This window comes from Oncorhynchus masou, chromosome 30 (assembly GCF_036934945.1).
Source record: "Oncorhynchus masou masou isolate Uvic2021 chromosome 30, UVic_Omas_1.1, whole genome shotgun sequence".
Taxonomy (NCBI): Eukaryota; Metazoa; Chordata; class Actinopteri; order Salmoniformes; family Salmonidae; genus Oncorhynchus; species Oncorhynchus masou.
Genome location: NC_088241.1, coordinates 46,829,095 through 46,852,922, shown reverse-complemented (window position 1 = coordinate 46,852,922; position 23,828 = coordinate 46,829,095). Strand labels below are relative to the sequence as shown.

General features: G+C 47.2%; 1 protein-coding gene across 1 annotated transcript in view; it reads right to left on the bottom strand.

Moving 5' to 3' along the window:
* Positions 1–23,828, bottom strand: part of pde1ca (phosphodiesterase 1C, calmodulin-dependent a) — a 183,024-nt gene that overhangs the window by 119,480 nt on the left and 39,716 nt on the right. The gene's annotated exons all lie outside the window — the stretch shown is intronic.

Here is a 23,828-nt window from a genome sequence, read left to right as displayed (position 1 = left end):
GTGTGGGTGCAGCGTGTGTGAGTGCGTCTTGTATACAGTATAATTTCATTTCTCCATAGGCATATGATTCCTTCTTACAGATTACAAAATCCTCCATTAATGCATCAGAAAGGTGTTGAGTTCATTATCAGTAACCTGCCAGTTTAGTGAATTAAAGTCGCAAAGTCACAAAGCTTTGGTTGTTTACCCCATAGCAGTGTGTGTGTGTGTGTGTGTGTACGTGTGTGTACGTGTGTGTGTGTATGTGTGTGTGTGTGTGTGTGTGTGTGTGTGTGTGTGTGTGTGTGTGTGTGTGTGTGTGTGTGTGTGTGTGTGTGTGTGTGTGTGTGTGTGTGTGTGTGTGTGTGCGTGTGTGTGTGTGCGTGTGTTAGTGTGTGTGCGTGTGTGTGTGTGCGTGCATGTGTGTGCCATCTCATTGGTCGTCTACCTTATACCCAGTCCTGAATCCCCTCACTTCACGCTAAGCTTCTGGTTTTCCACACCTCATCTTCCCTGACCGCCGCCACTCAACTGGAAAATGAGGTTTCTCCACTAAAATAAGCTTGGCGCTTGCAGCACGACGGCCCTATTGGCACGGTGGAGGCACGAGGTCCAGAGGAGTGGCGGAAAGGAAAAAGATAATCAAAAGGAAAGACAAGAAGTGGAAGTCTCTAGCACATAACCGTGATGAGAATCACACGCATTACCACCTGCACACACAAAATCACAAGTGGGCACACACAGACGCAAACACACACACACACACACACACACACACACACACACACACACACACACACACACACACACACACACACACACACACACACACACACACACACACACACACACACACACACACACACACACACACACACACACACACACACAGTCTGCCTCTCACTCTCTGTTACACACACACAAACATCTTTGAATCGCTATAGGGAGGGAAGGCTTTGCAAAGGTCAAATCATCTTTAAGTGTGTATCAATGGGTAAGCAGGTAAAGCCGTCTATAATGTATCTGGTGATGATGTGATGAATGGTGCGGGCTGTGTGTTGTGTCTTCCAGGGTAATAACCACACACACACACTCTGTCTCTATCTCTCTGCTGAACCGGGTCTCTTCAGGGGTAATAACCACACACACACACTCTGTCTCTATCTCTCTGCTGAACCGGGTCTCTTCAGGGGTAATAACCACACACACACACTCTGTCTCTATATCTCTGCTGAACCGGGTCTCTTCAGGGGTAATAACCACACACACACACTCTGTCTCTAGCTCTCTGCTGAACCGGGTCTCTTCAGGGGTAATAACCACACACACACACTGTCTCTATCTCTCTGCTGAACCGGGTCTCTTCAGGGGTAATAACCACACACACACACACTCTGTCTCTATCTCTCTGCTGAACCGTGTCTCTTCAGGGGTAATAACCACACACACACACTCTGTCTCTATCTCTCTGCTGAACCGGGTCTCTTCAGGGGTAATAACCACACACACACACTCTGTCTCTATCTCTCTGCTGAACCGGGTCTCTTCAGGGGTAATAACCACACACACACACTCTGTCTCTATCTCTCTGCTGAACCGGGTCTCTTCAGGGGTAATAACCACACACACACACACACTCTGTCTCTATCTCTCTGCTGAACCGGGTCTCTTCAGGGGTAATAACCCCATCCACAGGAGATGAATCTCCTCCTGATCTATCACAAACACATTTACCGACATTACACAGACAGGAATCTCATCTCACACACTCTATATTAGGCGGCCTGGATGTATTAGTGTTCTTTTATCTCTCCCTCTCTTTTCTTGTCTGTGATTATTTTTAACATTCAAACTACCGACTGGGGTCATTTTGACCCGATGCATATTTCAGAACAAAGGTGGTTTATTCAATTCTTAAAAATGTGCATGACTTTGTCAATCAAAGTTCTCAAATCACCTAAATCATTGTTTAGTGTTTCAGTAAGAGATTGTGATATCTCACATCTCAAAATAGGGCTACTTCATGTTAGATCCCTCACTTCCAAGGCTGTTACAGTCAATGAACTAATCACTGACCATAATCTTGATGTGATTGGCCTGACTGAAACATGGCTTAAGCCTGATTAATTTACTGTGTTAAATGAGGACTCACCTCCTGGTTACACAAGTGACCATATCCCCCGCACATCCCACAAAGGCGGAGGTGTTGCTAACATTTAGGATTGCATATTTCAATTTACAAAAAAACCCAGACGTTTTTGTCTTTTGAGCTTCTAGTTATGAAATCTATGCAGCTTACTAAATCACTTTTTATAGCTACTGTTTACAGGCCTCTTGGGCCATATACAGCATTCCTCACTGAGTTCCCTGAATTCCTATCAGACCTTGTAGTCATGGTAGATAATATTCTAATCTTTGGTGACTTTAATATTCACATGGAAAAGTCCACAGACCCACTCCAAAAGGCTTTCGGAGCCATCATCGACTCAGTGGGTTTTGTCCAACATGTCTCCGGAACTACTCACTGCCACAGTCATACTCTGGACCTAGTTTTGTCCCGTGGAATAAATGTTGTGGATCTTAATGTTTTTCCTCATAATCCTGGACTATCAAACCACCATTTTATTATGTTTGCAATCGCAACAAATAATCTGATCAGACCCCAACCAAGGATCCTCAAAAGCTGTGCTATAAATTCTCAGACAACCCAAAGATTCCTAGATGCTCTTCCAGACTCCCTCCACCTACCCAGGGATGTCAGAGTACAAACATCAGTTAACCACCTAACTGAGGAACTCAATTTAACCTTGCACAATACCCTAGATGCAGTCACACCCCTAAAAACAAAAATAATTTGTCATAAGAAACTAGCTCCCTGGTATACAGAAAATAACCGAACTCTTGAAGCAAGCTTCCAGATAATTGGAACGGAAATGGCGCTACACCAAACTGGAAGTCTTCCGAATAGCTTGGAAAGACAGTACCGTGCAGTATCAAAGAGCCCTCACTGCTGCTCGATCATCCAACTTTTTCCAACTTAATTGAGGAAAATAAGAACAGTCCAAACTTTATTTTTGATACTGTCGCAAAGCTAACTAAAAAGCAGCAGTCCCCAAGAGAGGATGGCTTTGACTTCAGCAGTGTTAAATTCATGAACTTCTTTGAGGAAAAGATGATGATCAGTAGAAAGCAAATTACGGACTCCTCTTTAAATCTGCGTATTCCTCCAAAGCTCAGTTGTCCTGAGTCTGCACAACTCTGCCAGGACCTAGGATCAAGGGAGACACTCAAGTTTTGTAATACTATATCTCTTGACACATTGATGAAAATAATCATGCCTCTAAACCTTCAAGCTGCATACTGGACCCTATTCTAACTAAACTACTGAAAGAGCTGCTTCCTGTGCTTGGCCCTCTTATGTTGAACATAATAAACATCTCCCTATCCACCAGATGTGTAACAAAATCACTAAAAGTGGCAGTAATCAAGCCTCTCTTGAAAAAGCCAAACCATTACCCAGAAAATATAAAGAACTATCAGCCTATATCGAATCACCCATTCCCCTCAAACATATTTGAAAAAGCTGTTGTGTAGAAACTCACTGCCTTCCTGAAGACAAACAATGTGTATGAAACGCTTCAGTCTAGTTTTAGACCCCATCATAGCACTGAGACTGCACTTGTGAAGGTGGTAAATTACCTTTTAATGGTGTCAGACCGAGGCTCTACATCTGTCCTCGTGCTCCTAGACCTTAGTGCTGCTTTTGATACCATCGATCACCACATTCTTTTGGAGAGATTGGAAACCCAAATTGGTCTACACGGACAAGTTCTGGCCTGGTTTAGATCGTATCTGTCGGAAAGATATCAGTTTGTCTCTGTGGATGGGTTGTCCTCTGACATATCAACTGTAAATGTTGGTGTTCCTCAAGGCTCCGTTTTAGGACCACTATTGTTTTCACTATATATTTTACCTCTGGGTGATGTCATTCGGAAACATAATGTTAACTTTCATTGCTATGTGGATGACACACAGCTGTACATTTCGATGAAACATGGTGAAGCCCTGGTGCCCTCCCTGTGTTTCAGACATAAGGAAGTGGATTGTGCAAATGTTCTACTTTTAAACCTTGAACAAAACAGAGATGCTAGTTCTAGGTCCCAAGAAACAAAGAGATCTTCTGTTGAATTTGACAATTAATCTTGATGGTTGTACAGTCGTCTCAAATAAAAATGTGAAGGACCTCAGCATTACTTTGGACCCTGATCTTTTTTCAAAGTTTTTTACATTTTTAAAAATGTACCCCCTTTTTCTCCCCAATTTCATGGTATCCAATTGTTAGTAGTTACTATCTTGTCTCATCGCTACAACTCCCATACAGGCTCGGGAGAGATGAAGGTCGAAAGTCATGTGTCCTCTGAAACACAACCCAACAAGGCCACACTGCTTCTAAACACAGCGCGCATCCAACCCGGAAGCCAGCCGCACCAATGTGTCGGAGGAAACACTGTGCACCTGGCGACCTTGGTTAGCGTGCACTGCGCCTGGCCCGCCACAGGAGTCGCTGGTGCGCAATGAGACAAGGATATCCCTACCGGCCAAGCCGTGCAGTGCTCTAGGCTCTAGGCCCCTGATCTTTTGACGAACATATCAAGACTGTTTCAAGGATAGCTTTTTTCCATCTACGTAACATTGCAAAAATCTGACATTTTCTGTCCAAAAATGATGCAGAAAAATGTATCCATGCTTTTGTCACTTCTGGGTTAGACTACTGCAAATCTATACTATCCGGCTACCCGGATAAAGCAATAAATAATCTTCAGTTAGTGCTAAACACGGCTGCTAGAATCTTGACTAGAACCAAAAAATGTTATCATATTACTCCAGTGCTAGCCTCTACACTGGCTTCCTGTTAAGGCAAGGGCTGATTTCAAGGTTTTTCTGCTAACCTACAAAGCATTACATGGGCTTGCTCCTACCTATCTTTCTGATTTGGTCCTATCATACATACCTACATGTACGCTACGGTCACAAGACACAGGCCTCCTTATTGTCCCTAGAATTTCTAAGCGAACAGCTGGAGGCAGGGCTTTCTCCTATAGAGCTCCATTTTTATGGAATGGTCTGCCTATCCATGTGAGAGACGCACACTCGGTCTCAACCTTTAAGTCTTTATTGAAGACTCATTTCTTCAGTAGGTCCTATGATTGAGTGTAGTCTGTCCCAGGAGTGTGAAGGTGAACGGAAAGGCACTGGAGCAAAGAACCATCCTTGCTGTCTCTGCCTGGCCGGTTCCCCTCTCTCCACTGGGATTCTCTGCCTCTAACCCTATTACAGGGGCTGAGTCACTGGCTTACTGGTGCTCTTCCAAGCCATCCCTAGGAAGGGTGCATCACTTGAGTGGGTTGAGTCACTGACGTGATCTTGCTGTCCGGGTTGGCGCCCCCCCTTGGGTTGTGCAGTGGGGGTGATCTTTGTGGGCTATACTCGGCCTTGTCTCAGGATGGGCAGTTGGTGGTTGGAGATATCCCTCTAGTGGTGTGGGGGCTGTGCTTTGGCAAAGTGGGTGGGGTTATATCCTACCTATTTGGCCCTGTCCGGGGGTATCGTCAGATGGGGCCACAGTGTCTCCCGACCCCTCCTGTCTCAGCCTCCAGTATTTATGCTGCAATAGTTTATGTGTCGGGGGTAGGGTCAGTCTGTTAAATCTGGAGTATTTCTCCTGTCTATCCGGTGTCCTGTGTGAATTTAAGTATGCTCTCTGTAATTCTCTCTCTCTTTCTTCCTTTCTTTCTTTCTTTCTCGGAGGACCTGAGCCCTAGGACCATGCCTCAGGACGACCCAGCCTGATGACTCCTTGCTGTCCCCAGTCCACCTTGTCGTGCTGCTGTTCCAGTTTCAACTATTCTGCCTGAGGCTATGGAACCCTGACCTGTTCACCGGATGTGCTACCTATCCCAGACCTGCTGTTTTCAACTCTCTAGAGACAGCAGGAGCGGTAGAAATACTCTGAATGATCGGCTATGAAAAGCCAACTGACATTTACTACTGAGGTGCTGACCTGTTGCACACTCTACAACCACTGTGACTATTATTATTTGACCCTGCTGGTCATCTATGAACATTTGAACATTTTGGCCATGTTCTGTTATAATCTCCACCCGGCACAGCCAGAAGAGGACTGGCCACCCCTCATAGCCTGGTTCCTAAAGCTTGCGGTCTCAGGTTTGGATAAAGCTTGCGGTCTCAGATTTGGATAAAGCTTGCAGTCTCAGCTCTGGATAAAGCTTGCAGTCTCAGGCTTGGATAAAACTCCCGGTCTCAGTCTTGGATAAAGCTTGCGGTCTCAGGCTTGGATAAAGCTCCCGGTCTCAGGCTTGGATAAAGCTTGTGGTCTCAGGCTTGGATAAAGCTCCCGGTCTCAGGCTTGGATAAAGCTCCCGGTCTCAGGCTTGGATAAAGCTCCCGGTCTCAGGCTTGGATAATGTTTGCGGTCTCAGGCTTGGATAAAGCTTGTGGTCTCAGGCTTGGATAAAGCTTGCAGTCTCAGGCTTGGATAAAACTCCCGGTCTCAGTCTTGGATAAAGCTTGCGGTCTCAGGCTTGGATAAAGCTCCCGGTCTCAGGCTTGGATACAGCTTGTGGTCTCAGGCTTGGATAAAGCTTGTGGTCTCAGGCTTGGATAAAGCTTGTGGTCTCAGGCTTGGATAAAGCTCCCGGTCTCAGGCTTGGATAAAGCTTGTGGTCTCAGGCTTGGATAAAGCTCCCGGTCTCAGGCTTGGATAAAGCTTGCGGTCTCAGGCTTGGATAAAGCTTGTGGTCTCAGGCTTGGATAAAGCTTGTGGTCTCAGGCTTGGATAAAGCTCCCGGTCTCAGGCTTGGATAAAGCTTGTGGTCTCAGGCTTGGATAAAGCTCCCGGTCTCAGGCTTGGATAAAGCTCCCGGTCTCAGGCTTGGATAAAGCTCCCGGTCTCAGGCTTGGATAAAGCTCCCGGTCTCAGGCTTGGATAATGTTTGCGGTCTCAGGCTTGGATAAAGCTTGTGGTCTCAGGCTTGGATAAAGCTTGCGGTCTCAGGCTTGGATAAAGCTCCCGGTCTCAGGCTTGGATAAAGCTCCCGGTCTCAGGCTTGGATAAAGCTCCCGGTCTCAGGCTTGGATAAAGCTCCCGGTCTCAGGCTTGGATAAAGCTCGCTGTCTCAGGCTTGGATAAAGCTCCCGGTCTCAGGCTTGGATACAGCTTGAGGTCTCAGGCTTGAATACAGCTTGCGGTCTCAGGAGTTGGGTAAAGCTTGCGGTCTCAGGAGTTGGGTAAAGCTTGCAGTCTCAAGAGTTGGGTAAAGCTTGTGGTCTCAGGCTTGGATAAAGCTTGCGGTCTCAGATTTGGATAAAGCTTGCGGTCTCAGGCTTGGATAAAGCTTGTGGTCTCAGGCTTGGTTAAAGCTTGCAGTCTCAGGTTTGGATAAAGCTTGCGGTCTCAGGCTTGGATAAAGCTTGCGGTCTCAGGCTTGGATAAAGCTCCCGGTCTCAGGTTTGGATAATGCTTGCGGTCTCAGGCTTGGATAAAGCTTGGGGTCTCAGGCTTGGATAAAGCTTGGGGTCTCAGGCTTGGATAAAGCTTGGGGTCTCAGGCTTGGATAAAGCTTGCGGTCTCAGGCTTGGATAAAGCTTTCAGTCTCAGGTTTGGATAAAGCTTGGGGTCTCAGGCTTGGATAAAGCCTGCGGTCTCAGGCTTGGATAAAGCTTGCGGTCTCAGGCTTGGATAAAGCTTGCGGTCTCAGGCTTGGATAAAGCTTTCAGTCTCAGGTTTGGATAAAGCTTGCGGTCTCAGGCTTGGATAAAGCTTGCGGTCTCAGGCTTGGATAAAGCTCCCGGTCTCAGGCTTGGATAAAGCTTGCGGTCTCAGGTTTGGATAAAGCTTTCAGTCTCAGGTTTGGATAATGTTTGCGGTCTCAGGCTTGGATAAAGCTTGCGGTCTCAGGCTTGGATAAAGCTTGCGGTCTCAGGCTTGGATAAAGCTCCCGGTCTCAGGTTTGGATAAAGCTTGCGGTCTCAGGTTTGGATAAAGCTTGCGGTCTCAGGTTTGGATAAAGCTTTCAGTCTCAGGTTTGGATAAAGCTTGCGGTCTCAGGCTTGGATAAAGCTTGCGGTCTCAGGCTTGGATAAAGCTCCCGGTCTCAGGCTTGGATAAAGCTTGCGGTCTCAGGTTTGGATAAAGCTTTCAGTCTCAGGTTTGGATAATGTTTGCGGTCTCAGGCTTGGATAAAGCTTGCGGTCTCAGGCTTGGATAAAGCTTGCGGTCTCAGGCTTGGATAAAGCTCCCGGTCTCAGGTTTGGATAAAGCTTGCGGTCTCAGGTTTGGATAAAGCTCCCGGTCTCAGGCTTGGATAAAGCTTGCGGTCTCAGGCTTGGATAAAGCTTTCAGTCTCAGGTTTGGATAAAGCTTGGGGTCTCAGGCTTGGATAAAGCTCCCGGTCTCAGGCTTGGATAAAGCTTGCGGTCTCAGGCTTGGATAAAGCTTTCAGTCTCAGGCTTGGATAAAGCTTGGGGTCTCAGGCTTGGATAAAGCTCCCGGTCTCAGGCTTGGATAAAGCTTTCAGTCTCAGGCTTGGATAAAGCTTGCGGTCTCAGGCTTGGATAAAGCTCCCAGTCTCAGGCTTGGATAAAGCTCCCGGTCTCAGGCTTGGATAAAGCTCCCGGTCTCAGGCTTGGATAATGTTTGCGGTCTCAGGCTTGGATAAAGTTTGCGGTCTCAGGCTTGGATAAAGCTTGCGGTCTCAGGCTTGGATAAAGCTCGCTGTCTCAGGCTTGGATAAAGCTTGCGGTCTCAGGCTTGAATAAAGCTCCCGGTCTCAGGCTTGGATAAAGCTCCCGGTCTCAGGCTTGGATAATGTTTGCGGTCTCAGGCTTGGATAAAGTTTGCGGTCTCAGGCTTGGATAAAGCTTGCGGTCTCAGGCTTGGATAAAGCTCGCTGTCTCAGGCTTGGATAAAGTTTGCGGTCTCAGGCTTGGATAATGTTTGCGGTCTCAGGCTTGGATAAAGTTTGCGGTCTCAGGCTTGGATAATGTTTGCGGTCTCAGGCTTGGATAAAGTTTGCGGTCTCAGGCTTGGATAAAGCTCGCTGTCTCAGGCTTGGATAAAGCTTGCGGTCTCAGGCTTGAATAAAGCTCCCGGTCTCAGGCTTGAATAAAGCTCCCGGTCTCAGGCTTGGATAAAGCTCCCGGTCTCAGGCTTGGATAAAGCTTGCGGTCTCAGGCTTGGATAAAGCTTGCGGTCTCAGGCTTGGATAAAACCCATATGGTCTCAGGTTTGGATAAAACCCATGTCCTCAGGCTTGGATAAAACCCATATGGTCTCAGGTTTGAATAAAACCCATGTCCTCAGGCTTGGATAAAACCCATATGGTCTCAGGTTTGGATAAAACCCATGTCCTCAGGCTTGGATAAAACCCATATGGTCTCAGGTTTGGATAAAACCCATGTCCTCAGGCTTGGATAAAGCTATAAAGTTGGATAAGCTGTTTTTAGTTATTTGCAGCCTTTATGTTGAACAACTTCGAGTTTTTCTTACTATGTTTAGTAATTTTGTATATTGTATGCATTTGATGTATTTATGCAGGGATCATCTGTAAAAGAGACCCTCGTCTCAGTATGGCCTTCCTGTCAAAATAAAGGTAAAATAAATATATACTCGGCTACAGTTATAATTGTTTATAACTAGCTATAATCATGCACAAAGCAGCTCATAAAGATATGTCAATGGTATAAATACCTGGTAGAACTGTAATACAGAAACCAGCCACCCTCTGAATGTACACATAGTGCTGTGTTGGTGTGTATTCTCTAAAACAATGTGCATTATTATATTATTATAATATAAAGCATCCTGCTAACAGATTTATTGTTGCATACAATGGCATGCAAATGTTCTCAGAGAAATCAATAATACAGTCCTGTGGATGGCTATCAATATTGATTGTAGTGCTCTGTTGGACATTGTAAGAAGACATAAGTCTCAAAATGAACGATAAAACCCCTTTTCCCATTATAAATCGAACCAGAAGTATTCCAAAATAAAATTATACATTATCCAAAGGCTATTGTCACAGCAATAGAGTCTTTAGGATTGTCAATCCCATAATCTGAAAGATAAAGTCACCTTCATAGTAATTGAATGCTTTGAGTCAGTGTGACCATCAGCCCAATCAGGGTTCAGGGTTTATCCAGACTTCCTCCGTTCCACTTATACACCATGGTCAAACACACACGCACTCATGCACGCACGCGCACATGCACACGCACACACACCATGGTCCACCACAGTCACATTCACCACGGTCAAATTAACTCTGGTTTGAAGGGAACCCCTGTCAATCGAAGTGACATGTCTCACACCGTGTGGCAGACACATCAGTCGTACAGTGGCCCGTAGGGATCACTGGCTGCCCTTTCTGATCATTGGTCCCCTAAAGGTCTCTATGGAGTTGTGCCAGTCATTCAGCACAGCATGGCTCAAAACATTTCTGTTCATAACCTTGGGTGCTGCTATCAATCTGCAAATTCTACCCAATCCATTCACAGCCACAGCCTTGAATACTAGAAAGCCATAGTAATAAAATAATGGTAAAAATCAAAGAGCTTTATAGATTACAGTAGGAATGCCGTGTCATTGTCTGGTTGAACCCCTCAGTTTGTAACTGAAGGGTTTTCTATCACACCATCCAGAGACACTCCAGGGACCTGAACTATCTATCTATTTGACCAGTCCTTGTCCAAGTCATGACACAGTAGAACTCTCTGAAAGGACTGACTGGCTTTTCAATTCTTATCTGTGAGGTCTCAAATGATCTGTACACCATTTCACCTCTACTCTCTGCTCTTCTTGGAAAGAGAGAGCGAATGATGTTGGAGAGAGAGATAGAGAGAGAGGGATGGAGAGAAAGAGAAGGAGGGAGGGAGGGACCTGTCAACTGGCTTTCTAAAACCTTTTCATCTTACATAGGGACATTGAGCAGTTGCTCTGTCCCCACTGAGGTGACATTTCTAATGTGTGTGTGTTTGTGTGTGTGTGGACATGCTTGCGTGCATGTGCGAGGGTGTATTTGTGCATGTGTTCATGAGACCAGATCTACAGTATTCATATGCAATTAATGCAATTCTGACAGTTAGGCCACAAATACATTTCAATCTTGAATATAGATCAAGTTTGAAAAATTAAATAATAAACCTGGTTCAGCCCTATCCTAAACTCTTAGAAAAAAAGGTGCTATCTTGAACCAAAAAGGGTTCTTTGGCTGTCCCCATAGGAGAATAATGGTCTGAGGCTGCTTTTCATGATTCAGGTTAGGCCCCTTAGTTCCATTGAAGGGAAATCTTAACACTACAGCCTACAAAGACATTCTATACGATTCTGTGCTTCCAAGTTTGTGGCAACAGTTTGGGGAAGGCCCTTTCCTGTTTCAACATGACAATGCCTCCGTGCACAAAACGAGGTCCATACTGAAATGGTTTGTCGAGATCGGTGTGGAAGAACTTGACTGGCTTGCACAGAGCCCTGACCTCAACCCCATCGAACACCTGTGGGATGAATTGGAACACCGACTGCGAGCCAGGCCTAATTGCCCAACATCAGTGACCGACCTCAATAATGCTCTTGTGGCTGAATGGAAGCACGTCCCCGCAGCAATGTTCCATCATCTAGTGAAAAGCCTTCCCAGAAGAGTTATTGCAGCGAAGTGGGGGACCATGATTTTGGAAAGAGATGTTTGGCGAGCAGCGGTCCACATACTTTTGGTCATGTTGTTATGTCAGGCTTGGATTCGTCTTGCCAAAAGGTTTTTCTCCAGGTGCATAGACAATGAAGATATTTACTGCGATGAGAACATATGGCCAAATGCTCAAGACAGGCTAGATGAAAACTAGTGCCTGCTAATCATTGTGTTTCTTTCATTTATTTTAATTTGATTACATTGTGAAAGATGACCTTTGATCACACATGTGATAGAAATTATCGTTTAGAAATTATATTCAGTCATTTAGCTCTCTCTCTCTCTCTCTCGCTCTCTCTCTCTCTCGCTCTCTCTCTCGCTCTTTCTCTCTCTCTTTCACTCTCACGCTCTCTCTCTCACACTCTCTCTCTCCCTCTCTCTCCCCTCTTTCTCTCTCTCTCCCTCTCTCTCTCACGCTCTCTCTCGTTCTCTCTCACGCTCTCTCTCGCGCTCTCTCTCTCGCGCTCTCTCGCTCGCGCTCTCTCGCTCGCGCTCTCTCGCTCACGCTCTCTCGTTCTCTCTTGCTCGCTCTCTCTCTCACGCTCTCTCTCGTTCTCTCTCGCACGCTCTCTCTCTCTCTTTCTCTTTCTCTTTCTCTTTCTCTTTCTCTTTCTCTTTCTCTTTCATGTGAGGTATTAAGGTAACCACAGCTCCTATGTCATTTTAGTAATTTAGCAGATGCTCTTATCCAGTGACTTGCAGTAGCGAGTGCATCCATTTTATGCACCCACACGCACACACACACACCCTCCTTACCTACTAACATGCCTCAGTGCCCCCTCCCCAACCCCAGTCAGAGGCGGCACCACAGCAACACTGTCCCGCGCGTGCCATCACGACCATCACCTGCCGACAATAAAGCCTTAATGGAACATTAGGGAATTCAACGGAGCGCTGTTTACGAGGATATTTATAGGAGGCCAGTGCGCTGCATTGACGTCAGACTGTCATGCCATATGGAGGAGGCAGGCGGAAGGCTGAGGCCGCTGTCTGCACTCTTTATAGGTTCAGTTAGTCAGATTGATGAGCAGCTGAGGCCAGGAGGCTGTGAGGAAACATATTTCCTGTATTATCCTCCGAACCGTCTGTCTGTATGGTGGACTGGATGTGACAGGGGGGAGTGTGTGTGTGGGGTAGTGGTGGTTGGAAGCGTGTGTGTGTGTGTGTGTGTGTGTGTGTGTGTGTGTGTGTGTGTGTGTGTGTGTGTGTGTGTGTGTGTGTGTGTGTGTGTGTGTGTGTGTGTGTGTGTGTGTGTGTGTGTGTGTGTGTACGTGTGTGTGTGTACGTGTGTGTGTGCTAGTGCTTGTATGTTGGTGAAGCCAGTCACGGTCACAAAAAATGAAAGCAGTTTGACACCTACTAATTTCTCTGTCTTTTCGGGCAGAAAACACCCATCTCCCATGGACATATAATCAGCCAGAGTTTTATTCAATAGTCACTCAGTGATCAAAATCTTTCTGAACTCTGACATGTTCTTCTTTCTGACTAAAGCCAGTCATTTCATCCCTCCTTCTCCCCCCAGAAAGATGACTCCCCCTCCCTTCATCCATCCCTATCCCTATTTAGGTGTGAAATGACGTGAATATTATACAAGCCAGCCATTTAATTTGTTATTGCCTTACCACTCTGTCTAAAAGCTTTGTGATATAGTAAGTGTTATGGATTATGCCGTGCAAAAGACTTGCAGAACAACCCTGCAGTAAAAGACAGGTCTGGTATTAGGGACTGTAATGGAACCAAAGTGGACACCCATTCTGCTACCATAGCACAACTTAGTCTTAGGGACCTACTTCATGTGTCCCAAATGGTACCACTTACCCTACATAGTGCACTAGTCATGAATAGAGCCCTGTGAGCCTTACACTATAGAGTGAGTAGGTCAGTGCACAGAGTACCGCACTAAGTAGGGAATAGCGTGCCATTTTGGGATGCAGTTATAGTGAACTATTTGTGCAGCCTGCAGGGCACTTGATGAAAACCCACAGAGTGCTTCTGTCCTCGTACTGTGGTGAGCAGCCTAGCTGGATTCCCAGATTGTGTTTTGAAATTGGTCATAGAATACAAAATCAACAATTATGTCCCTTTTATGTGGACATTCATTCTCCAGCTGTTTTGCGGCGCTGAGGTGCCGAGTGTTCAGCACCGATCACGGACACATGGATTAACAACTTTCAGTCAAATCCTAGCCATCCTGGCCATCCTGGCTATCCTAGCCATCCTAGCCATCCTAGCCATCCTAGCCATCCTGGCCATCCTAGCCATCCTGGCCGTCCTGGCCATCCGAGCCGTCCTGGCCATCCGAGCCATCCTAGCCATCCTGGCCATCCTAGCCATCCTAGCCATTTGAGTGTGGAGACACTACACTGTATTTGCATTTCCATATGTTACACTGAAGCTTATACAGTGCCTTCAGAAACTATTATTCTAAAATGGATCAAAAAATAATAATACGCAGCAATCTACACACAATACCCCATAATGGCAAAGCAAAAAACAGGTTTTTAGAATTTTTGCAAATGTATTAAAACTTAAAAATAAAAATACCTTATTTACATAAGTATTCAGACCCTTTGCTATGATACTCAAAATTGAGTTCAGCTGCATCCTGTTTCCATTGATCGTCCTTGAGATGTTTCTAAAACTTGATTGGTAAATTCTATTGATAGGACATGACTTGGAAATAGAAACGACTTGGAAACTCACCTGTCTATGTAAGGTCCCACAGTTGACAGTGCATGTCAGAGTGAAAACCGAGCCATGAGGTCAAGGAATTGTCCGTAGAGCTCTGAGACAGGATTGTGTCGAGGCACAGATCTGGGAAAGGGTACCAAAACAATTCTGCAGCATTGAAGGTCCCCAATAACACAGTGGCCTCCATAATTCTTAAATGGAAGAAGTTTGGAACCACTAAGACTCTTCCTAGAGCTGGCCTCCCGGCCAAACTGAGTAATTGGGGGAGAAGGGCCTTGGTCAGGGAGTTGACCAAGAACCTGATGGTCACTCTGATAGGTTCCTCTGTGGAGATGGGAGAACCTTTCAGATGGATCACCATGTCTTCATCACTCCACCAATCAGGCATTTATGGTAGAGTGGCCAGACGGAAGCCACTCCTCAGTTAAAGGCACATGACAAGCACCAGACGCTGATACCATGAGAAACAAGATTCTCTGGTCTGATGAATCCAAGATCAAACTCCTTGGCTTGAATGCAAAGCATCACATCTGGAGGAAACCGAGCACCATCCCTACGGTGAAGCACGGTGGTGGCAGAATCATGCTGTGGGGATGTTTTCAGCGGCAGGGACTGGGAGACTAGTCAGGATCAGGGGAAAGATGAACGGAGAAAAGTATAGAGAAATCCTTGATGAAAACCTTCTCCAGAGCACTCAGAAAGGTTCACCTTCCCAACAGGACAACGACTCTAAGCACACAGCCAAGGCAATGCAGGAGTGGCTTCAGGACAAGTCTCTGAATGTCCTTGAGTGGCCCAGCCAGAGCTCGGACTTAAACCTGATTGAACATCTCTGGAGAGACCTGATAATGGCTGTGCATCATTGCTCCCCATCCAACCTGACAGAGCTCAATCGTATCATCTGAAATCCCCAAAGATTGGAAAGCTGCCGGGGTCATCCCCCTCTTCAAAGGGAGAGACACTCTAGAACAAACTGTTATAGACCTATATCCATCCTGCCCTGCCTTTCTAAAGTCTACGAACGCCAAGTAAACAAACAGATCACCGAACATTTCGAATTCCACCGCTATGAAATCTGGTTTCAGAGTCATTGGTCATGGGTGCACCTCAGCCACACTCAAAGTCCTAAACGATATCAAAACCGCCATCGATAGAAGACAGTACTGTGCAGCCGTCTTCATCGACCTGGCCAAGGCTTTCGACTCTGTCAATCAACGCATTGTTATCGACAGACTCAACAGCCTTGGTTTCTCAAATGACTGCCTCACCTGGTTCACCAACTACTTTTCAGATACTTCTCAGATAGAGTTCAGTGTGTCAAATCGGAGGGCCTGTTGTCCAGAGCTCTGGCAGTCTCTATGGGGGTGCCACAGGGTTCAATTCTCGGGCCCTCCTTTCTCTGTATACATCAATGATGTCGCTCTTGCTGCTGGTGAGAACAGCCTCCAAAACTCTACTCAGCAGAGTTTATGTAGTGTATCACAGTGCCATCCATCCATTTTGTCACCAAAGCCCCATATACTACCCACCACTGCGACCTGTATGATCTTGTTGGCTGGCCCTCGCTTCATATTCGTCGCCAAACCCACTGGCTCCAGATCATCTATAAGACTTTTCTAGGTAAAGCCCCGCCTTATCTCAGCTCACTGGTCACCGTGGCAACACCCACCTGTAGCATGGTATATCTCACTGGTCATCCCTAAAGCCAACTCCTCCTTTGGCCGCCTTTCCTTCCAGTTCTCTGCTGCCAATGACAGGAACGAATTGCAAAAATCACTGAAGCTCGAGACTTATATCACCCTCAATAACTTCAAGCATCAGCTGTCAGAGCAGCTTACCGATCACTTCCCCTATACACAGCCCATTTGTAAATAGCTCACCCAACTACCTCATCCCCATATTGTTATTTATTTTTGCTCCTTTGCACCTCAGTATTTCTACTTGCACATCATCATCTGCACATCTTTCACTCCAGTGTTAATGCTAAATTGTAATTATTTTGCCACTATGGCCTATTTATTGCCTTACCCCCCTAATCTTACTACATTTGCACACACTGTATATAGATTTTTCTACTGTGTTATTGACTGTGCATTTGTTTATCCTATGTGTAACTCTGTGTTGTTTTTGTCGCACTGCTTTGCTTCATCTTGGCCAGGTCGCAATTGTAAATGAGAACTTGTTTTCAACTGGCCGAACTGGTTAAATAAAGGTGAAATAAATAAACTAAACAAGCTTGTAGCATCATACCCAAGAAGACCCGAGGCTGTAATTGCTGCCAAAGTTTCTTCAACAAAGTAATGAGTAGGGTCGGAATACTATGCAAATGTTATATTTAATTTTTAATACATTTGCAAAAATGTCTATAAATATGCTTTGTCATTATGGGCTATTGTGTAGATTGAAGAGGAAAAAAAATATTGAATCAATTTTAGAATAAGGCTGCAACCTAACAAAATGTGTAAAAAGCCTAGGGGTCTGAATACTTTCCGATGGCCCTGTATCTAATATGGAATGAGTTCAATATGCAGATACATTACATGTATACATTTCAATGCAAATATCAACCGTAATAAAGTCTCAAGCACATGTGCATGGACACACACACACTCCTGCCACGTGTCAAACAAGATCTTCCAATCAACCAGTTGCCAGTAAAAACATATTTTTTTTGGTGAAAGGCCACGATTTGAAGTTAGCATTTCCTCTGTGGCAGGAATAGAGTGTACCTGACACTACTGTCATAGTGACACTAGGACCTTTAAACTCCCAATTATCATCTTGGCTACACACACACACACACACACACACACACACACACACAGTTTTCATTTGATCCTTAGACGCCATGCTCCACTGAGTGAGGAACAGGTTGTGCAGCTAGATGGCTTTTTAATGGCGGAACAGATCTACCTGGCTATCCTAAGGTGACACGACACACACACACTTACACTGGGTAGAAATAAAGCACTCTTCTCACATGTTATTCCATAATTATAACTTTCCCCTTCTGGACCATACAACCATATTTTGTAAGGATAGAACTGATTAGCAACCTATTTAAAACAAGGTTAGGCCTATTTCGATGACTGTCACCATCAGATTATGTTACAGAATGACAAGATATGTACTTTACTGTAAATAGTCACTGGGAAATTTTTTCCCTACCAGTACACCAACCCTATCACCAGAGACAACAACAACTGCCCGAGTTACACAAGGAACACACAATCCCTCCATCAGTGCTCAGACTGCCCGCAATAAGCTGAAGGAGGCTGGACTGAGGGCTTGTAGGCCGGTTGTATGGCAGGTCCTCACCAGACATCAACGGCAACAACGTCGCCTATGGGCACAAACCCACCGTCGCTGGAACAGACAGGACTGGCAAAAAGTGCTCTTCACTGATGAATCGCGGTTTTGTCTCACCAGGGGTGATGGTCGGATTCACATTTATCGTCGAATGAGCGTTACACCGAGGCCTATACTCTGGAGCAGGATTGATTTGGATATGGAGGGTCCGTCATGGTCTGGGGTGGTGTGTCACAGCATCATCGAACTGAGCCTGTTGTCATTGAAGGCAATGTCAACGCTGTGCGTTACAGGGAAGACATCCTCCTCCCTCATGTGGTAAACTTCCTGCAGGCTCATCCTGACATGACCCTCCAGCATGACAATGCCACCAGCCATACTGCTGTTCTGTGAGTGATTTCCTGCAAGAGAGGAATGTCAGTGTTCTGCCATGGCCAGCGAAGAGCCTGAATCTCAATCCCATTGAGCACGTCTGGGACCTGTTGGATCGGAGAGCGAGGGTTAGGGCCATTCCCCCCAGAAATGTCCGGGAACTTGCAGGTGCCTTGGTGGAAGAGTGGGGTAACATCTCACAGCAATAACTGGCAAATCTAGTGCAGTCCATAAGGAGGAGATGCACTGCAGTACTTAAAGCAGCTACATTTTTTGGGGGCCCGGGGACCCGTTTTCATAACTCATAACACGAGAGTCACGACTTCTACCGAAGTCGAAACCTCTCCTTGTTCGGGCGGTGCTCGGCGGTCGACGTCACCGGTCTTCAAGCCATCATTGATCCATTCTTCATTTTCCATTGGTTTTGTCTTGTCTTCCTACACACCTGGTTTCAATCCCATTCATTACCTGTTGTGTATTTAACCCTCTGTTTCCCTTCATGTCTTTGTCAGAGATTGTTTGTTATTCCGTGTTGTGTTGTTTTTTGTATTGGTGCATGACGGGTCCTCGTACCCACTTTGTTATTTGTTTACATTTAGTGTTTGGAGTATGTTTTGTTTATCGTTATTAAATAACTCCATTACACTCAGTTTGATTCTCTTGCGCCTGACTTCCCTGCCACCTAAACACACGAATCTGACAGAATCTCTGACCAAAAAATGAAGTGAGCAGGAGAAGATACCCCGGCCATGGAAGTAGAGGAGCGCGTCATGGAACACACAGAGATGATTGACAATCTGAGTTCCCGCCATGGATCGCGTTGTCCAGAGTATGGACCACTGGGAGAGACAGGGAGTTTTTCCAGTGCCTCCACCAGCACAACCGGGGTCTCCGCTGAGCGCCCTTTCTCCGCCTGAACCCAGCAGGATCCTATTATCCCTGCCTAAGGGGTACGACGGAGATACTGCCGGCTGACAGGGGTTTTCTCCTCAAACTAAGCCTGTATCTGGCCACGGTTCACCCAGCTCCATCGGACCGTGAGAAGAGTTACGCCCTCGTCTCGTGCCTCACCAGGAAAGCCCTTGAGTGGGCCAGCGCTGTGTGTAGAGAGGAGGATGTGGCGTTGGACCATTTTGAGGAGTTCACCCGCCATTTCAGGACAGTAATCAACCATCCACCCGAAGGCAGAGCGGCGGGTGAGCGCCTCTACCATCTGAGGCAGGAGACAAGGAGCGCACAGGAGTTTGCTCTGGAGTTTAGGACCCTGGCTGCCGGCGCTGGAAGGAGCGACAGGGCCCTGATCGACCATTACCGCTGTAGTCTACACAAGGACGTCTGTCGGGAGCTGGCCTGTAGAGACACCACCCTCACCTTCGACCAGCTGGCTGGACAACATGCTGGCTACTCGTGGACGTCTAGATCAGGGTCTGGTTGTTCCATCCTCCCGCACCCTCTCTCCTGTACCCATGGAGTTGGGAGGGGTGTGCAGGGAGACCGGAGGGGGTTCCCGCTTCGAGCACCATATGTGGTCGCAGAGGTCACACTGCTGGTCGGTGCCGGGTTGGTTCCTCTGGGAATCAAGGCAGCAGGCAGGGCACTCTGGCGTCACCCCAGGTGAGTAGGCACCATTCTCATCCAGAGCCCTCTGTTGCACATATGTTTGTCTCTGTCACTTTTCCTGAATTTCTCCCGCGTTCCCAGTATAACGCGCTAATAGATTCAGGCGCGGCTGGGAATTTCATTAATAAAAATGTAGCTCATAGTTTAGGGATATGCCTAAATGGGATATGTTCCTGTGGATATGCCTTTCCCCGTTCATGCCTTAGATAGTCGACCATTAGGGTCAGGGTTTATCAGGGAGGTAACCGCACATTTGTGTATGGTAACGCAGGGGGGTCACAAGGAAAAGATGAGTCTTTTCCTTATTGATTCTCCTGCGTATTCTGTGGTGTTAGGCCTACCCTGGTTAGTTTATCATAACCCCACTGTTTCTTGGTCACAGAGGGCTCTCACGGGGTGGTCACGAGAGTGCTCAGGTAGGTGTTTAGGGGTTTCCGTTGGTGCTACTACGGTGGAAAGTCCAGACCGGGTCTCCACCGTGCGCATTCCCCCAGAATATGCCGATTTGGCTCTCGCCTTCTGTAAAAAGAAGGCGACACAATTACCATCCCATCGACGGGGGGATTGTGCGATAGATCTCCTGGTAGATGCTGCATATCCCAAGAGTCACTTGTATCCCCTGTCGCAAGCGGAGACGGTGGCTATGGAGACATATGTCTCTGAATCCCTGCGTCAGGGCTACATTCAGCCCTCCATTTCACCCGTCTCCTCGAGTTTCTTTTTTTGGGGAGAAGAAGAATTGCGGTTTGTGCCCGTGCATTGATTATCGAGGTCTCAATAAAACATCGGTGAGATATAGTTACCCACTACCTCTTATCACTACAGCGATTGAGTCAATGCACGGGGCGCGCTTCTTCACTAAACTGGATCTCAGGAGTGCGTACAATCTGATGCGTATTCGGAAGGGAGAGGAGTGGAAGATGGCATTTAGCACCACCTCAGGTCATTATAAGTACCTCGTCATGCCATATGGGTTGATGAATGCTCAGTCAGTCTTCCAATCATTTGTAGACAAGATTTTCAGAGACCTGCACGGGCAGGGTGTAGTGGTGTATATCGATGATATCCTGATATACTCCGCTACACGCGCCGAGCATGTGTCCATTGTGCGGAAAGTGCTTGCTCACCTGTTGGAGCATGATCTATATGTCAAGGCTGAGAAATGTTTGTTCTTCCAACAATCCGTCTCCTTCCAAGGGCATCGGATTTCCAGGTCAGGAGTGGAGATGGAGAGCGACCGCATTGCAGCCGTGCGTAATTGGCCGAATCCCACCACGGTAAAGGAGGTGCAGCGATTCTTAGGGTTTGCCAACTACTACTGGAGCTTTATCCGGGGTTTTGGTGCTCCCATTACCTCACTGCTAAGGGGGAGCCCGGTGCACTTGCAGTGGTCGGCTGAGGCGAACAGGGCTTTTAGGCACCTGAAGGCTCTGTTTACCTCGGTCCCTGGGTTGGCTCATCCGGATCCCTCTTTGCCATTCATAGTGGAGGTGGACGCATCCGAAGCTGGGATAAGAGCAGTGCTCACTCAGCGCTCGGGTACGCCACTGAAGCTCCGCCCCTGTGCCTTCTTTTCGAAGAAGCTCAGCCAGGCGGAGCAAAAATATGATGTGGGAGACCGGGAGTTGTTAGCTGTCGTAAAAGCCTTGAAGGCATGGAGACATTGGCTTGAGGGCTAAACACCCTTTTCTCATCTGGACTGACCATCGCAATCTGGAGTACATCCGGAAGGTCAGGAGACTGAATCCTCGTCAGGCAAGGTGGGCCATGTTTTTCACCAGTTTGTGTTTACCCTCTCTTACAGACCTGGCTCCCAGAACGTTAAGGCAGAAGCACTGTCCCGGCTGTATGACACAGAGGAGCGGTCCATGGATCCCACTCCCATACTCCCAGCTTCTTGTTTGGTGGGGCCTGTAGTGTGGGAGCTGGACACAGACATTGAGCGGGCGTCACGTGCAGAGCCCTCTCCCCCTCAGTGTCCAGCTGGGCGTCTGTACGTTCCGTCTGCTGTCCGCGACCGACTGATCTATTGGGCCCACACGTCACACTCCTCTGGTCATCCTGGGATTGGTCGGAAGGTGCGCTGTCTTGATGGGAGGTACTGGTGGCCCACTTTAGCTAAGGACGTGAGGATTTATGTTTCCTCCTGCTCAATGTGCGCCCAGTGCAAGGCTCCTAGACACCTGCTCCTTACAACCCTTAACCATTCCACAACGTCCGTGTTCGCTCCTGTTGGTGGATTTTTTAACTGATCTTCCACCTTCACAGGGTAACACCACGATCCTGGTCGTTGTGGATCGTTTTTCTAAGTCCTGTCATCTCCTCCCTTTGCCCGTCTCACTATGTCCCTACAGACTGCGGAGGCCCTGTTTACACACGTTTTCCGGCACTATGGGGTGCCTGAGGATATAGTGTCTGATCGGGGTCCCCAGTTCACATCAAGGGTCTGGAAGGCGTTCATTGAACGTCTGGGGGTCTTGGTCAGCCTTACCTCAGGTTTTCACCCCGAGAGTAATGGGCAGGTGGAGAGAGTTAACCAGGATGTGGGTAGGTTTCTGCGGTCTTATTGCCAGGACCGGCCGGAGGAGTGGGCGAAGTTCGTGCTCTGGGCAGAGATGGCCCAGAACTCGCTACGCCACTCCTCCACTAACCTTTCTCCCTTTCAATGTGTATTAAGTATCAGCCGGTCCTGGCTCCTTGGCATCAGAGTCAGACCGAGGCTCCTGCAGTGGACAATTGGTTCCGGCGCGCAGAGGAAACCTGGGAGGCCGCCCACTTCCACCTTCAGCGTGCCATACTGCGCCAGAAAGTTGGCACAGACCGCCACCGCAGTGAGGCCCCGGTGTTCGCACCAGGGGACAGGGTCTGGCTCTCGACCCGAAACCTGCCCCTCCTCCTGCCCTGCCGGAAGCTGGGTACGCGGTTTGTGGGGCCGTTTAAATCCTGAGGAGAGTGAACGAGGTATGTTATAGGTTACAGCTACCCACTAATTACAATATTAACCCCTCGTTGATTCTCCTGCGCCTGACTTCCCTGCCACCTATACACACGACTCTGACAATGAGTGAGAAAAAGTAGCACACAAAGAGTTTCGCTATGACTTCAACAGGGCATGGCTGGACGAAACAAGTCTCGGGCCCTGGGAAGGCCCACCTCTTGGCATCAGAGAGAACATTTGTTTACATCCCTGTTTGTGAGCTTTTCTCCTTTGCCAAGATAATCCATACTGTTGACATGTGTTGCATATCAAGACACTGATTAAACAGCATGATCATTACATTGATGGACATTGTGCTGGGGACAATTAAAGGCCACTCTAAAATATGCAGTTTTGTCACACAACACAGGTGTCTGAGGTTTTGAGGGAGTGTGTAATAAAAAATAAGTATTTAACCAGGCAAGTCAGTTAAGAACAAATTATTATTTACAATGATGGTTCAGGAACGGTGGGCTGCCTTGTTCATGCGCAGAACAACAGATTTTTACCTTGCCAGCTCAGGGATTTGATCTTGCAACCTTTCGGTTACTGGCCCAACACGCTAACCACTAGGCTAACTGCCGCCCCAGGTAGTAGCCTAGTGGTAGCCTAAATGGTCTGCTGACTGCAGGAATGTCCACCAGAGCTATTGCCAGATAATTTAATGTTAATTTCTCTACCATAAGCCGCCTCCAAAGTTGTTTTAGAGAATTTGGCAGTAAGTCTGACCGGCCCCATAACCGCAGACCATGTGTAACCACGCCAGCATAGGACCTCCTCATCTGGCTTCTTCACCTGCTGGAATGTCTGACACACCAACCTGGATAGCTAATGAAACTGTGGGTTTGCACAACCTAAACATTTCTGCACAAACTGTCAGAAACCGTCTCAGGGAAGCTCATCTGCGTGCCCATCATCCTCACCAGGGTCCCGACCTGACTGCAATTCGGATGTCGTAACTGATATCAGTGGGCAAATGCCCACCTTCGATGGCAACTGGCACGCTGGTGAAGTGAGCTCTTCACGGATTAAACCCGGTTTCAACTGTACCAGGCAGATGGCATTCAGCGTGTATGTCGTCGTGTGGGCGAGCGGTTTGCTGATGTCAATGTTGT